Consider the following 18,016-nt stretch of genomic DNA (forward strand, 5'->3'; position numbering starts at 1 on the left):
CTTGTGAAGAATAAAAAGGTTCTTTACTATAATTGCGTTTTATTTACGTTACAATAAATTAAGCCTGGATTTATCTACACTTTTCATTACCCGAGGGTTAGTAATTCTCCGTTTCTAGAAGCTTGAAGTCTGACAAGGATACCCCACAGGCAATTGCTACACTCTAGCGACATCTGTCGGACTCTGGAGTAAGCTTTCTGACTAGTGCCATCTGTCGCTTGAATACACAACATTTTACCATACATCACACACTATTAAAATTGAATTTTATGGTCTATGTTTTATAAGAACTTCTATAAAGTGATGTTTTTTAATAATATAAATGCCAAATGCACGTGTTAGTAACGAAGTATCGAAGAATAAACGTTTTAAAATGTGGAACCAATGCGTTAAACATTCAAGTTTTTTTATATTGTTTTCAGGAAATCAAAAGCAAGCTCAATTTTTTTAATATTTTTTTTCGTATGAACGAGATGACAAAGAATGAGGTAACAATTTTCTTGCAAACTCCATAAATAAAACTACTATTTTTCCATGAAATTTTGATACGTTTTGATCAAAAATGTTTGTGGTGATCTTTTTTTATCTTTTTTCATGTTTCAAATTTCAAATATTGCACTTTTAAGTAATAAAGTATATTTCAAATACAAAATCTAATACGTAATTTTATGTTAGTTCTAAAATGGTATTCGTTTTTACGACATCTTCAAAATTAAGAAATATATAGAACATTTAAAATACCTTGGAAATATAATAAGTTTACACAACAGATAAGCAATTCCCTGTGACTGGATAAGCAATGTTTACATCTTACGTATCTTATTTTATGTCAGTTTTGGTTTTCACATACACGGTCGTTTATAAATTGAATAAAATTTTCACCACGTTGTTTAGTTAAGGCGATGCACTACGTCGTGTAATATTTTAAATTGAGCCGCTATCAATAACAACCCTTACGTAGATGGCGATAAGGTTTAAATTCCCGCTTAACACCATCCGCCTGTTTTGATTTATACAAGAAAAAAACATGGCCAAAAAGTGCCTTTTATTTTATTTTGTGGATGTTCAGAAGTAAATATTTATATTTTTTGATCATTTTATAAATAACTTAATTTGCCACATTATACAATAAAATCATAACCGAAAATGGGTTCGTAAGTAGGAGATTTTGAACTTTAAAGCAGTTTTCATTGGCAATATACATTATTTTTTTCTGGGCTTATAGAAAGACTTATATAAAAATACTCAATTTTTAAGGCCAAGATGTATCTACTCGCAGTATTTAATTAAAGCATCTGAAACATTACTAGGCGACCAAATTTTCAAACCAAAAACACATGATTTTGCATTACTTCGTATGGCATCGCCTTAAGCGAAATGTACCTATTCTTACAATTAAACTAAATGCATCTATTCTTATAATGATGTTAAGCGTAGGTACCTATTCTTATAAGTTAAATGTACCAATTCTTATAATCAAGTTAGACGTACCTACTAATCTTACAATTAAGTTAAACGTACCTATTCTTACAAATAAGCGAAATCTACTTATTCTTATAACTAAGCCAAGTGTACGTATTCTTGTAATGTTAAACGTATCTCTTCTTGTAATTCAGTTAAATGTACTAGTTCTTGCAATGAAGTTAAAGTACCTAATCTTATAATTAATATAAATATTGTATCTATTCTTATAATTAATATAAATAATGTACCTATTCTTATTATTAATATAAATAATATACCTATTCTTATAATTAATTTAAATAATATACCTATTCTTATAATTAATTTAAATAATGTACCTATTCTTATAATTAATTTAAATAATGTACCTATTCTTATAATTAATATAAGTAATGTACCTATTCTTATAATTAATTTAAATATTACACCTATTCTTATTATTAATTTAAATAATGTACCTCTTCTTATAATTAATATAAATAATGTAATTATTCTTATAATTAAGCTAAATTTACCTATCCGAATAATTAGGTTAAATGTACCTATTCTTATAATGAGAAGAAATAACTTAGGTACCTATTTTATAATACAGTTAAATGTACCAGTTCTTAAAATGAATTTAATTGTATGTATTTTCTTTTTATTTATTTATTTATTTATTAATCTTAAGTTAGCTCACATCTTCGTGTGTGCTGATAGTTTTATAAACATATAAACATGTACATTGTTTGGCAAACATAATCTTTCTTTAAATATTTCAATAAAGTCAAAAAAAAGAAACATTAATAATTGAGATAGACATATTTTCTTAATTCATTTTTGAACTTATTAATATTTTCTATCACAGCAATTTCCTTCGGGATTTTTTTATAGAGTTGAACGGCCTGGTACATCAGAGATTTTTGGGTGCTTGTTTTTTTTCTTGTTGGCAATCTAATTTGCTTAGAATTTCTCGTCCCGTGTCCGTGTATCTCGTTATTGTAATTTATTTTTCTTTTCAGTTCCTTAGACATCATCCCTAAGTTAATTTTATGTATAAAAATAAGTACATTCAAATACACAGTTTGCTTCACCGTCAAAATATTCAGCTCCTTTAACATGTCTCTTATCCGTGTGTATATGTTGCGCTTAAGTATTATTCGCATTGCTTTATTTTGCAGTATTTGCATTTTATTCATTTTCTCTTTATTGCAGAGAAAAAGAATACTTGAACAGTAATTAAAGTGTGGTGATATAATTGTATTGTATATTATCTGGCATGTTTCTTTATTTACTTTGTTTCTGATTCTACCAAGAATTGATATTTTGTTTGCAATTTTTTTTAATTGTATAGTCTGCATTTTTTAATTTTCGGCTTTTTTTAATTGTATAGTATTCTTATAATTATTATTGATTGTGATAAATTTTGATACTATATAGATCTATTTATGTAAAACCACGTACCACCTAGATCACCTATATGAGATTTCAGTTGAATACGCGTAAGGAAGAAGATGTCAAATTGTCAACCGATATATTTTCTTAAATATCATTTTCGCGCTATTATAAAAATGTGTGACTTTTTTCGACTCCGTCTAACATTGATATAAGGTTATCGATGTATTGTATTCACTAATAATAATGACTCGCCCACATCGGAGAATCCGGCGTCCACAAGTTAGTACTAGTTATAATCACGAGAGAACTGGGCGTGGGCCAAAATACTGCGCTGCGACAAATAACTACTCGAAGAAACTTTAGGTAAATATAGACAAAAGATGGGCAATTATTTTTAAAACACTTTGTATCCGTTAGATAACAATGAGAAACAACTATTTTAGCAATCTAAAATTGAAAATAATGATTTAAATAGTTTTTTTTAATGTTTCTTCTACAGGGTTTTCCAATAAGAGGTGTTCTTTGGAATAGCCCGCTATTTCGGTAGATGTTACTTTTCATTTTATTAACTGTCATTTTTTAACATTTGACAAGTAAAAACTACGCTATTAATAAAATTGGAACGATACACGCTTCAACAACGCATAAAAATTATTAAAATTCACTTAAATGAATCAAATGCAAATCATCTTGAGTGATGAGGTCCATTTCCACCTCGGTGGCTTCGTCAACAAGCAAAAGTGTCGCATCTGGGGCTCGTAAAACCCAAGAGTTATTGTTGAAAAGCCTCTTTACCCTCAACGTTTGACTGTTTGGTGCGGTTTATGGTCCGGCGGAGTCATTGGACCTTACTTTTTCGAAAATGAGGCTGCAGCAACAGTTACGGTGAATAGATTGCGCTATCGAGAGATGATTAATGATTTTTTATGGCCGGAATTGGATGGTATTGATCTGGACAACATTTATTTTCAACGAGACAGCGCTACGTGCCACACAAGCAACGAAACCATTGATCTTTTACGATTGAATATCAAAATAACACTTCTTATTGGAAAACCTTGTAGCTTTCACGCTTCAAGGACGTTCTAAGCCATCATTTCAAATTATGGAGAGAAGAAAAGTATGTATTGTATGAAATTTGTTTAAATTGGCCAATTTCAATATTATACCGAAATTTAGGACCGAATTTAGACTTGGAAGAGATAAGATGTTGAAAGGAGGGGAGACAATTTTAGATAAGGCTTTGTTTAGAGAGTGAAAACAAACAAATATATTATCTTAAGTTTCCACTTCTAGACCATTGAATGTATAATCTGAGGATTCAAGCACGTAAATTTTAAAAATGTGAGAATGAACGGAAGACTGTCGAGTCTTCTTTCGAATAAGTAACGAAATTCTTCCATAGGTCACTCCAAGTTTTTCGGTACTTAGTTGAATTAGCAGGGGTGGCCGGGTTCATCGGGTGAGGTGTGTTCAATACGCGCCTGCCCACCAGCTGCGTGGTGTGCCAGATCGGTAGAGGCTGGTTTGGGGAGGCCTTTTGATATCTCCAACTGGTGAGAGTGATAGATTCATATGTCCGTCTTAAATATACCCTCCACACAGCATCCAAAAAGATGACATAGGCCCTGAAAAAAATTAAAAAGTTAAACAAGAATCCCAACTGCTACCAACCGTCTGGAGCCAGTGAGACTATGGCATCTCCAATTGGGGTATGTTGTGGGGCTGAAGGGAATAAAATGGGAAAAAGGAAGGTGGGAAAGTATCTGGCTATTCAGATCTGGTCACCAAGCATGGCTAAAGCCATATCAATCAATTTTCCAATTCTGAATGATGGGCAATACTTTGAGTAAATTAAACCCCGGAACGTGCCATAAATATAGGTAAATACCATACATTAAAAATAAATTTAGACAGTGACCTTTCTCTTGTTTTGAAGGTCAAGTGTGCAAAATTTCATCAACGTCCAAATAAAACTGTAGATTTCTATAAAAAACAAACACAACCCGCATGCCAATGAAAAGTTGTGATTTAACAAAAATTTATAAAATTTCAAACAAAAAAATTCGTAATGAAAAATATATGATTTGTTTCATAATAATGTAAATGCGTTTTTTTCATAAAATATTGTCAAGTACCTTGTGCTCTGTAACTGATGTCTGTAACAACACAAAATAATGATAACAAATTACTATCGTCGTTTTTATAACAAATAGAGATAATGATATCCTCACTGGAATCTCCAATGCTGGGGATGGACATATGAAGCAATTTTAAATATATCAGCTGACATGTAGACGGCGTTGTTGGGGGTTATCTTTAGGAGATGGACATTTATGTTTCTAGACTTTTTTGTAGGCCTTTTCAATGTATACAATTCCGTAGAACATTATTTTGATGTATGTCATAAGGTTAAGCCAGCGTTAGCAATGTAAGCGCACGAAAATATATTTTTTAGACTTTATTATAAAACATCGACTTTTCTCTACTTTCTATAAATATAATATGCATGTATTATATATGTAAACCTTTCGGAAGAAATTTTCTAAATGATGGTGAAAATTTTATCAAAATCCGTTGCGTAGTTTAGAAGAACTAAGCGCACAAACAGACATAAGCGGAAGTCGCTTCGTGGTATTTACCAGTACATTACACTTGTGTATTGTATTTATTAATGCAAAAATTGTTTTAAAATAAATTTGATTTACAGGAAGCTATGTACAAGCCAAAAATGTGTACATTCTTTGTAATAGTTAAATTGTCACGAATGTAGGTAAAAGGCATTAAAATCGCTTGACAAACGGAGTCTAGAAACGTTTGATCTCAAGCACAAAACTGGTTTTTATTTATTTTGTAAATAATTTCATAAGAAAGCAAAAAAGTCAATCAAGCAAAACTGTCACAGATAATATTAACAGTAATAATGTATTTTTTAAAGCTGTTTTCTATACGTGTTCTATTGAAAAAAATGTTTATTTTAGTAACAATTATTTTATAAGCAATAATTATTAGCCTGAAACACTCATCCACATCCTATTAAAAGATACATGACGCCAACGAGACTTCAAAAAAAATAATAATTAATATTTGACAAGTTCTAGTATCTTCACCAAAAAATGTAGACAATTTGTCTCGACGCCATCTAGTGAGAGAGTTAGCACTTACAATGCCTTTCTCATATAAAATAAAGTTGGATGTTTTCAGGTGAAAAAATGTAACAAGCAGTAATTGTTGAATGAAACACTAGTATATATTGAATTATTTCGTGGATAAGAGATAAGCCGCCATAGCTCAGTGGTCAGAGCTGTCGACTGGAAATCGAAAGGACACGGGTTCAAGTCCCGTTGCCGTCATGTATCTGTTATCAGGAGATTTTTCAATGTGCATGAGTGTTTCAGGCTAATAATTATTGCTTATAAAATAATTGTTACCCTTTGTGCTATGCATAAAAAATATTGTCTTAAACATTAGTTTACCAAAAAAAATAATAGTTTATTAATTTTAGTATTTATTTTTTTATTTGTATTCTTATCAAGGGAAACGATAGGAAAACCTTAAATTTATCTAAAGCATATTTTTGGTATTCATAATGTACACCAATTCGTTATGATTTTCAGAATAATTTTCACTGTGGCCTTTTTATAAGTTCCAGGACTGGAGTACACCCCTGTCCTCTTTTTTTATAATAGGTGAATATGTTTATTTTTTCTTGCGTCATCTTTCTATCTCGTTTCGCATTCCTTGGGCGGCTGACGGTCAAATTTCAGTCGCTTCGCAACCACAAACCGAGTGCCATTATATTACACTATCGAATTTTGCTTGTAGCAATACGTTATTAAATTAAATTGTTTTTAAAAGGTTCCCGGACAGCAGTATAAATGAAGACGAGTGTGTCCAATAGCCATCAAGCAGTGAGTTATACTTTTTATAATTATATTAAAATATTATTTATAACTAGGTACCATTTTAGCGCCACTTATGTGGAACATTGGCCACGTGGTCATTTATGTAACAGAGTTGATGGGTTCCATGATGTTTCATCAAAATGAAAATTCAACACAACTCTAAAAAGTGATATATAGTCATGAAAAGTGATGAAACAAAAACTACGTTCAATAGTTAGAAACGTTCGATTTCGAGCAAAAAACTTGTTTTTATTTATTTTGTAAATAAGTTTATAAGAAAGCAAAAAAGTTACTCAAGTGAAACTGTCACAGATAATCTTAGCTATAATACTGTATTTTTAAAAAGTGGTTTCCTTTACGCCTTCATACATTTCTATTGAAAAAAAAATTTAGTAGCTTACATATATATTTTTATTGAGTAATTTATTATTTTATTTGTATTCTACTCAAGCGAAACGATAGGAAAACCTTCAATTTATCAAAAGCATATTTTTTGGTATTTATAATGTGCACCAATTCGTTATAAAGATTAATCAAAATAGTGATTTAGCATTAAGGCGATGCACTACGTTGTGTAATACTTTAAATTAAGCCGCTATCAATAACAACCCTTACGTAAATGGCGATAAGGTTTAAATTCCCGCTTAACACCATCCGCCTGTTTTGATTTATGCAAGAAAAAAACATGGACAAAAAGTGTCTTTTATTTTATTTTGTGGATGTTCAGGCATAAATATTTCATTATTTTTCAACCCTTTTATAAATAACTTAATTTGCCACATTATACAATAAAATCATAACCGAAAATGGGTTCGTAAGTAGGAGATTATGAACTTTAAAGCAGTTTTCAAAAGCCTTATACATTATTTTTTTCAGGGCTTATAAAAAGACTTATCTCAAAAATACTCGATTATTTTAAAGGCCAAGATGTATTCTACTCGCAGTATTTAATTAAAGCATCTGAAACATTTCTAGGCGACCGAATTTTCGAACCAAAAACACACGATTTTGCATTACTACGTATGGCATCGCCTTAACAGATTATGTATTTGAAACTTTTAATTCGACAAATTCGCTTTATCAAGCACGCGCGTTATCGAATTGACAAAGGCGTATATTTTTATTGATACAATGACGTGATGTATTCTCAAACAGTATTGGTTAATGTGGGCCTCATTGGGTGTTTGGCCCGTACTGAGGCCCTCATTGTAAACAAGATGGTGACCGGTTCAAAACACCCATCAAAAGTGTTATAAAGATATGAAAAGTGATGAAACAAAACTAGGTTAAATAGGTTCCATATGTAATCGTCTTTGCAAACTTTGACACCTCATATTCTTCTGATTGTTTAACTCTACAAATGAACTTAAATAAACTTTATGAATGGTGCATCGTAAACAAATTACATCTTAATATCAACAAATGCCAAACAATCAGTTTCCATAGATCTAAAACCCCTTTATTATTCGACTACTCAATTAACAATGCCAATCTAAAAAGAGTTTTTGAATTCAATGACCTTGGAGTTATCTTTGACTCCAAATTACGCTTCTTGAATCACATTAATAGCATTACCAGTAAGGGATTACAAATGCTAAATAACATAAAAACTATAAAATTACTATACATGTCTCTGGTTAGAAGTCAGGTTGAATACAATTCAACAATTTGGTGTCCTCATTTCAACTCTCATTGTTTACAATTTGTAATTTATTATTTGTAATTTATTCAAAATAAATTTTTACGTTTTATTAATTACAAAATTGGTATTCCTATTATTGAAATCAATTATGTCAATTTACGCAGTAAACTTAACTTATCGAAATTATCTGAAAGGCGAAAAATATTTGATCTCCTTTTAATGTATAAAATTGTTCATTCAAGGTTAGACTGCCCTGACACTATAAACTTGCTATCTTTACATATACCTCCAAAATATACTATACGGAATATTTTATTCTACAACAATAACTTCGCTACGAATTCTGTGTTAGAAAGAATACATAGGTTGGACAATGAACTAAGTGATGTCGCTGACATTTTAATTTAAATTTCAATACATTTAAAGCCAAATTAGTCCACCACTTTTAAATGTTAATAATGTATGAGAAATCATTATATTTTAATTCGATTTTCTATTGTTTGTTTTATACTGTTGCTAAAAATGAAATTTGTAATTTTTATGTACTTAAAAGCCCTAATAAATAAATAAATAAATGATGAAACCATTTCAAGCAATGTTCAATTTTGAATGGTGGTCTGTCACCAGGGCGATACTAAGAGTATCACTCTGGAACGAGGCATAATGATACTATATATTGATTTGTTTAAATTATATGAAACCAATAAAAAATTTTACTATTTTTATTGCCAGTAATAAATAGATAAATTGTTTGTTCTATAATAGATATTCATAATAATAATCAAGATATTCACTTTATTCAAAAGATTATAATTCCAAACCAAACATAACCAAAATATAATAAGTAAAATTAAATATTATACACGTTCATCAAGAATTATCCACAAATACATACACTCACATATAAAAGTGTGTTTTTCATGTTTCAATATATGTCTGTGAAAAAAAAAAATAATAACTTTCTACCACAACACATAAATACCTGTCACCCTTAACCACAAACACGTTAACACCTCAGCACAGGTTTTCCTAGTGAGGTGCTCACGTTACTTATAATATCACACACACACAGTTTTACCTAAATCAACCTATGTTCTTCATTTTTTATACCTTTTTTATGTACTTTTTTTCTCTGTACTGCAATATTAACAACTGTAATAATTTGTAAAACGTGTATCCAAGAATAGACATAAATAAATAAATAAAATAAATAATTTATTTCCCTCCCAACTATTTTTTTCCAAAACCCAACTTTTAGGTATAAAAATCATAAAGATTTTAATAAAATAAAATACTTTTTGTTTTAAAACCACGAGTTTTAAATAATTTTTACAACCGACCGGTTTCGCTTAACTCAAGCATCTTCAGGATACAAATTATAACTACTTGTGGTTTTAAAACTAAAAGTATCTGATAGTATTATTGTCCTAGCGTCTGATAGTATTAATACCCTTGCGTCTGGACGATGTACGCCCTCTGATTGGTCAAATTTAAATTGTCTGTTTCGGTTAAATTCCGCTAACTTGAAAATTAAGACACGATTTCATACTAAAATAGGATCACCAGATTTCTTTAAAAGCATCGTTTCTGCTCATATAATTTTTGGATAATATCGAAGAAAATATGTTTTAGAAAGTTAATAATCCATTGGATTCATTACATTACAGAAAAAATTATTCCCAATTACGTATTAAAATTTGACGTTTATCATTATTCACTCGAAAGACAGATTGTTCAGTGTTGCCAGCGTATATCGATTTCCAATCAGTGTAAAAAGCGTTTATAGCGAGTTAGTGTCAAGCAATGTACAATGTCAGTGTGATTTTTTAAAGTGATATGTACATATATATATATATATAAATATAAAAAAATATATATATATATATATATTTATCCCCTCTCGTACTATGTTGATCTCGCGCGACGGTACGCCAGGTATATGTTGATCCGTTTGCATTTGTTGATCCACCCCGGATATGTTGATCCATTACCCAAGCTGGCATACATATGTAAATCCCTATAGATCAACTTGTGTCATCGAGATTTAGCTGTAAGCCACGCCCATTTTTCGGTCGCATATACATTTTACACGATTTATTTTGTTGATCTATATATTTCTGACAAACTTGACGGCTTGCATGCGTTGTAAATTGAAAACCGCCGATTTCGCGCGCGTTGTGGTACTTTTTAGATTCTGTTAGAACATCCATATTCTATGAAAATGACTTTGTACTTAAGGAGGATAGACTGCCTCACGCGCATTTATATTGAAATGGAACTTTCGCAAACGTCAAATCCATGCTTAAAAAATCTTTTGAACTTGATTAAACAAAAATGTAACTTTAATACATCATTTACTTCGTTTCGTGACTAAGCAGGAGTGCCCGGGTTCATCGGGTGAGGTTCATTGAGTCATTTTAAAAGATAAATTTTGAACATTGATTGAATCAAATTTTATTTTAATGTATCTTTTACCATCTCTCCCGACGTAAGTTTCTCGTAATGATTAAGTTGAAACAAAGCGTAATATCCATAATATGTGCCTATTAAAATTGCGGCGATTAGATTGGTGAGAATTTAATTTTTCAAATTTTAAATTAAAATTGCTGAAAAATTTATTCCAATTTGTTTTTTACTAAACATGGCTAAAGGCATTTCAAGCACCGATTCCAACCAACGATGTTTTAGTATATGTTCGTCAATCAACAGGAGCCATAATGTCTGTACATCAGAGCCCTCAAGAATTATTACAATTATGTGTTCCGCCGCCCCGGGAACCATTTATTAGATAACCAATACCCCTACCATTAGTCACCGCGAACGATTTAGCGAGATAATTGTTTTTTTTTTTGTATTTTTTTACATCGTCTCCACACAGGAGGCCCTAAGGAAAATCGTAACCCTCAAGGCCTATGTCATCTTTGTGAATGCTGTGTTGGGGGTATTTTGAAAGAAAGGAAGGACAGTGAGTTCTGGGAAGGAAATAGGTATGATGGGTGGGTAGTAATCTGGGGGTCAGTGTGTTCGAGTGATAAACATAAGAATCCAACTCTCCTACTGCGTTGCAAGGCGATGCGTTGAAAGAGGATTAATCGATCCGGCCCACCACGCATTTGGTAGGCAAGCGCATCCGCCGCCAAGAACCGAACAAACCTCACCCCATAAACCCGGGCACTCCTGCTAAGTCACCAAACACATCAAACTACTTGAGGTGGCTCTCGACTAGCAATCCGAAGGTCGCGGATTCAAATAAATTTTATTAAATTTAATTTGCACTATTTTACAATTAGTGTTTGGTGACCATATCTGAATAGCCAGGTACTCTACCACCTTCATCCTCGTCATCTCCTTCGAGGTCCACAATACCTTCAGACTCATAATAACTCCTATTGAGGATGCCATAGTCTCACTGGCTCCAGACGGGAGCAGTTGGGACTCTGGTGCGGTATACACACAATTTTTTATTTGTAAAAAATGACAACCAAAATATTGTTAATATTATAATCCGATGCCAATCATATTTTCTACAAAACGCTACAGCTAGCTTCAAGAAGTTGAATAAAGTATTTTTAGCACAAAAAATGGCAGAAGATGATTGAACACGTGCAGTATAGTAATACCAACTAAAGGACAGGATGAAACACTTCAAAATATTTTATTTAAATTTTGATAATTCCTCGATGCTTCATATTAATATTTCATAAAAAAATATAAGTCAAATCACACCACATCCAGACAAAGAAGCCGATATGTTTTTATACACAAAAAAGGTTTATTTGGATATTCTCTGTATTAAAACTAATTTCGCTAAAAATTAATACTGTATTGTGAATTTGATCAGACCTAAACTTCGTTGTTAAGATAATGCAGCTGCGTGGCCACCCGCGCCGCCGGCGTTCTTTTGTTATAAGAACACCCTGATTAGAATACATTTAATTGTTTTGTCTTTGATTTTATAAATATTTTTAATAAATTAAAAACGGCTATGGAATTCCACGTTTTGCCACCGCGTTTCCGGATACTATTGATTACTTAACACGGCTAAATATTTCAAAACGACTTATTAACGATTCCAGAATATATTTTATTATTTACTGTTTTAAAAATTTATCTGTTTCTTTAGACAATTTTTTTTTTATAAAGTGCCTATAAACTACGTTTTATTACTTATCCACTGGAGCGATTTCTGCCATATTTTAGACCGGTCGGTGGCCGAGTTGACATCGCGTTTGGGTCCCACCCAGGCGCGGCGTAGTGTGTTCAATTCCTGGGCTGGCTAAGTCGTCCATCACAACACAAGTAACATTTTCAGTTGACTGTGGTGGTAGTAGGAGATTTTCAAATATTGCCAGGTTATTCGAAACCCGGGAATGTATGTGTTTCTTTTAAAAAAGTAGTTTATATTGTTTCCGTTTTAATGTTTTCGGGGGATAATTATACCAGTACAACTCAATTACTGTCAAACTTGTTGTGAAATCAGATATGAGCGCATCAGCAGAATGCTGCCTGCAGAATGCTAGCTTAATTTATATGAGATTGAAAAAAAATCATATACGAATTTGGTGGGCAGTTAAATTGTCTGACGTTGATTATAAGTATTTTTATCGTAAACTTTATATGCAAGACGTAGAAAATGTTAAAGTCAAATTGGTTCAATTGGCTTTGGTCTCCTCTACCGATGAAGCAAGTGATTTCATTGTATAACATTTATTGGGCCTCTGTGAAAAATTCTTCACATAAAATATAATCGAAAAAATTGATTAAATATAATTGCATTTGTAACCACCTTGTGGTGTTTTTTTAGTTTTTGCATTATATTATTTCACTGAAAGACGCCGACTTCCGGTCATATTGTTTAAATAATATTAAATGTGAGATAATTCTTTTAAATAAGAAGATTTAATTTTATTTAGAGATCTTTAAAATATAACGATTTCCGGTAAGATGTGACAATAATTTATACAGAATATTAATATTTAAAAAATAATGTTTATTCGATTTGAATGATTTATGCCAATCATCGGGACTTTCTTTTCAAGAGTTATGCTATTATAAAGTTTACGATTTTTTTTAAATCCTAATAAAAAGTGATAATCGATAAAAATTGGGTGAATTCATTGGTTATAACTTATAATATAGATCATTTTGTATGTCTCCATATTCAAATTCGGAGGTATGACTTTTTTATGTGACACATCTCACTAGAGCGCCCCTGTCTTTACACGTTAAATACAGAGAAACTATGTCGCCACCCAGTTGGGCAGCGTTATGGGGCGGGTTAAGGTAGGGTCTGTAGGAATGAATTTATTAATGCGGGTCTTAAAGAGGCCCGGATTATATGGAGGAGGAAAAACAGATGCCGATAGCTCGTTCCACATGCGAGCCGACTTACGATAAAACGAGTTGGAAAAACGACCCGTTCTCATAAAGACAACATCAACTTTATTGTGAACGTGAACAAGTCCACTCGTGTGTGTGTTTTTTCTTCCATATAATACCGTGCACCTGCTTGATACTTGGCGGACACGAGCGGAACACAGGTTCACAGTAAAGTTGATGTTATCTATATATGAACGGGTCGTTTCTCCGACTCGTTTTACCGTAAGTCGGCTCGCATGTGGAACGAGCTATCAGCATCTGTTTTTACTCCTCCATATAATTGGCGCCTCTTTCAGATCCGCATTAATAAATTCATCCCTACAGCCCCTACCTTAACCCGCCTTATAACGCTGCCCAACTGGGTGGCGACATAGTTTCTCTGTATTTAGAGTGTAAAGACAGGGGCGCTCTTGTGATAGGTGTCACATAAAAAAATCATATTTGCGAATTTGAATATAAAGACACACAAAATGATCATTGTTGGGCAGCGTTATGAGGCGGGTTAAGGTAGGAGCTGTAGGAATGAATTTATTAATGCGGATCTGAAAGAGGCGTGAATTATATGGAGGAGTAAAAACAGATGCTGATAGCTCGTTCCACATGCGAGCCGACTTACGGTAAAACGAGTTGAGTCCGTCGGGTATCAAGCACGTGCACGGTGCACCGGGGATCAATGCTGCTTCTCCTTTTAACAGGCTCTAATAAAATACCTGTAGAATAGATACAGCATACGCACATTTCGTCATACATGATTTTACCGCACATATGCCTCAGGGATCTCATTTCTACAGTATTCTGTCTACTTTCAGCCTTCTTCTGCCAATTCCATGCCTCATTTCCATATATTAGGGTAGGTACCAGCACTCCATTGTGGACTGCTAGCTTCGCTTCTTTGGACAGTTTTTAGTTAGCTCCAACCGCGTCCAATCATCCATTAATTACCCATTATAACCAAGAACCCGGCCTCCCCTACTAAGTCACGAAGCGTAATCAGGAGAGATGGTAAAAGATACAGGTTCAAAATTTCCTACATAACATTATTCATTTTGCCGCCATTTTGGATTTTTATGGTCGAAAGGTATCCCTCAACCAGTTTATTTCGATCCGGCCTGCCACGCAGTAGATGGGAAAACGCATCCGCCGCCAGGACCTAGACAAACCTCATCCTATGGACCCGTGTACCCCTGCTAAGTTATGATTTTTTTATGGATTTGTTTTTGCGAAATTTTCGTTTCGATCTTAATACGCATACATTTCTTATAAACAATTCAAGCAACACACGTCATTTTGATTTGAAACGGTACCATTTCACAGTCATTTCATGCGATATTCGACTCTAGAGACTAATACTTTGAGTTCAATATCACAAAAGATTACGGAATCACATAAAACCTTGTGATGAACAGTCCACCGATTGCCCCTTGATTGGTTCGTTTAGTAAAATCATATATAGGGACACAGATCAACTTTGTCTAATAACTTCTTACCTGGATCAATATACTACGGGAATAGATCAATATATATGAGATCAACATAAGTATGCCAATTTGGGTAGATCAACATACTACGGGAATAGATCAATATATATGAGATCAACATAAGTATGCCAATTTGGGTAGATCAACATAAATTATGCATCCGATTTCCATACAAATTTTGAAAATTTTATTAACAGTATATCAAATGGTTTTTCTGGCAAACTGGCAACATTGATAATTATTGTACCACTGTTGTCAATTCATTCAGATGTATTCCATAATAGCCAAGTTATATGGTGTTAAAGGTGGATCAACTTAGTCTAACAACTTCTTACTGGATCAACATAATACGGGAAGAGGACAATATATATATATATATATATATATTTTTTTTTATCTATGACATCAGGATTTGGCTCCATCGCTTGCAAATAGGTCCCTGCCAGAAGTGCAGTGCTGCCATCACAAGACCGTTTTCGCTCGTGGCTAGTCGTGTTAGAAAGCTGGTGATCCGTTTTTTCATTAGTGCTCGGAATCCGGGAGCACGCCCTTCTACAAAAATCTCAGTGGCACTGCAGTACCAGGACAGCCCAAAAAGTATTCGGTAGGAATTGTTGTACTGTACTTCCATTATTTTTAGAGATGCTTTGTTGAAGTTGGTCCACAGCTCCGAGGTTTATAGGCTCGTGCAGTATGTGTTAAAAAGTTGCCTTTTTGGTTTTGGGCTACACTTGTTAAATCGTCGAGAAATCATATTTGCTCTGATGCACAGTGATTTTCTCTGTCGCTCAATATCCATATCAGCTCCGCTGTTACAATGTGTCCTAAGTATTTGAACTCCGGTTTTTCACTTATTTTTATGCCGTTTAGGCTGACGGGTAGTACTTTTGTAGGGCCTGCGCCCGTTTTAAATACTAGTAACACAGATTTAGTTGGGTTGTAGATCATGTTATGTTCAGCGGCATATTCTTCGCATATCTTTAATAGCTTTCATAATGCTTTAATGCTTGGAGACAAAATAACCATGTCATCTGCGTACGCAATGTTATTTACGCAAATGTTTCCCAGGTAACAACCTACATTCGCCGAGGTGAGTTTATTGCTTAAATCATTCATATAGACGTTAAATAAAATTGGTGATAAGCTTCTCCCTTGTCTGACGCCGCATTCCGTATTCACTGGTACTGACATTTTATTTTTCCAGATAACTTGGTTCTTGTTGATGATGCCAGATCGCCAGAATGTTAATTATTGAACTGGGTACATTCCTTTCTTTTAGTTTTTTCCAAAACAGTGCATGAGATACTCGGTCAAAAGCTTTACTTAGGTCTAGAAAACAAGCATACACTGTTGTTTTTCTTGCCTTATAATATTTGATGCTTTGTTTCAAACTGAATATTGCCATATCTGTTGACAAATTAGATTTAAAACCAAAAAGTTTGTTTTACAGCTGTTTTGACCATATCTTTCGTAACGATTATGTTTTCGTCCTCATCTTCGCATGGTTTTTCTAAGATGGTGGATTCGTTTCTTTCCGATATTTTTGAAAAGTTGGTTATGAAAATATTAGCAATCTTTTCTGCGTCCGATTCTCCTTCAATATGAGTGGATATCTGTGCTTTAGCTTTTAAAACGTTACGTGTTTTTTGCCAAAATTCTTTAAAGTGTTTGTTCTCAATTGCACCTGATATTTTGTCCATTTTTATTTGTTCCGCTGTTTTTTGACATTTTCTAAATTCATATTTAAATATTCTTCTCAGTATTTTTCTATTTTCTGCCAAGGGACCCGACCGGGGTTTTCCATTTTCAATCCATTTCATAAGTGCATTTCGTGATGCTTCGTAATGAATCGATACATTATCGTTCCATCCAGGAATATGTTTGGATGTGGTTCTGTTATGTTTGCGCCCACTTTCAAAGACGTTTTTAGCGGCAGTACTTAGTGACTCTACAATCTTATCATATAGTTCGTCTATGGCATCTTTATGGAAGTTATTTTTGCATCCTGACATTTTACAGAGTTCGACCCCGCTGCTGCATTTAATGCGGTTTGTTAAAAATGATGCAGTTGCAAAATAGGAAATGATCTGCGAAGTAAATTAGTGCTCTCCATTTTACTGGATCTAAAGCCATCGGGGATATTTCCTCCGTTGCGGTTATACTTGTTGTTTCTAAACAAATTGACATGGGCCGGTGATCTGTCCAGTCAACATCGTACTTTACCGAAATATTTTTTGTCATCTTTTGAGGCGGATGCAGTGATCTAACCAGCTCGTTGTATGTGCATCACTAACATATGTGTAGGAATTTTCTGGCAGTTTTTCGATATCGATGCAGTGATATTTGTTTTCTTTGCAGAATGATAATAAATCTTTCCCAAATAATGTTTTTGGATCGGCATTAAAATCACCCATAATAAGGCAGTTCGTATATTGTTTATCTTCAATAAGTGAATGCAAGTTTGCCAGACATCTTGAAATTTCGGGTATGTTATCATTGCAGAAAGTTGGCATGTAAACTGTGAGAATACACAACAATCCTTTATCCAGCTTTATTTCTATTCCCGATAACCTATTGTCATTGCAGTCGATAGCCTTGGCCCTTATTGCGCTCCGCCACAATACGCCCGTCCCACCGTAAGGACGCCCTCTAAGTATGCCGGTAGATGTATCTATGGCAGATGTGCCCAAGCTTGAAAATTTTGGGTGTATTTCTGAAAGATAATTTATGTCAGTGGGTAATAGCCATGTTTCTTGTAATAAAATGACATC

This window comes from Hesperophylax consimilis, chromosome 17 (genome assembly GCF_061612785.1).
Source record: "Hesperophylax consimilis isolate HC1 chromosome 17, BYU_Hcon_1.0, whole genome shotgun sequence".
Classification (NCBI taxonomy): Eukaryota; Metazoa; Arthropoda; class Insecta; order Trichoptera; family Limnephilidae; genus Hesperophylax; species Hesperophylax consimilis.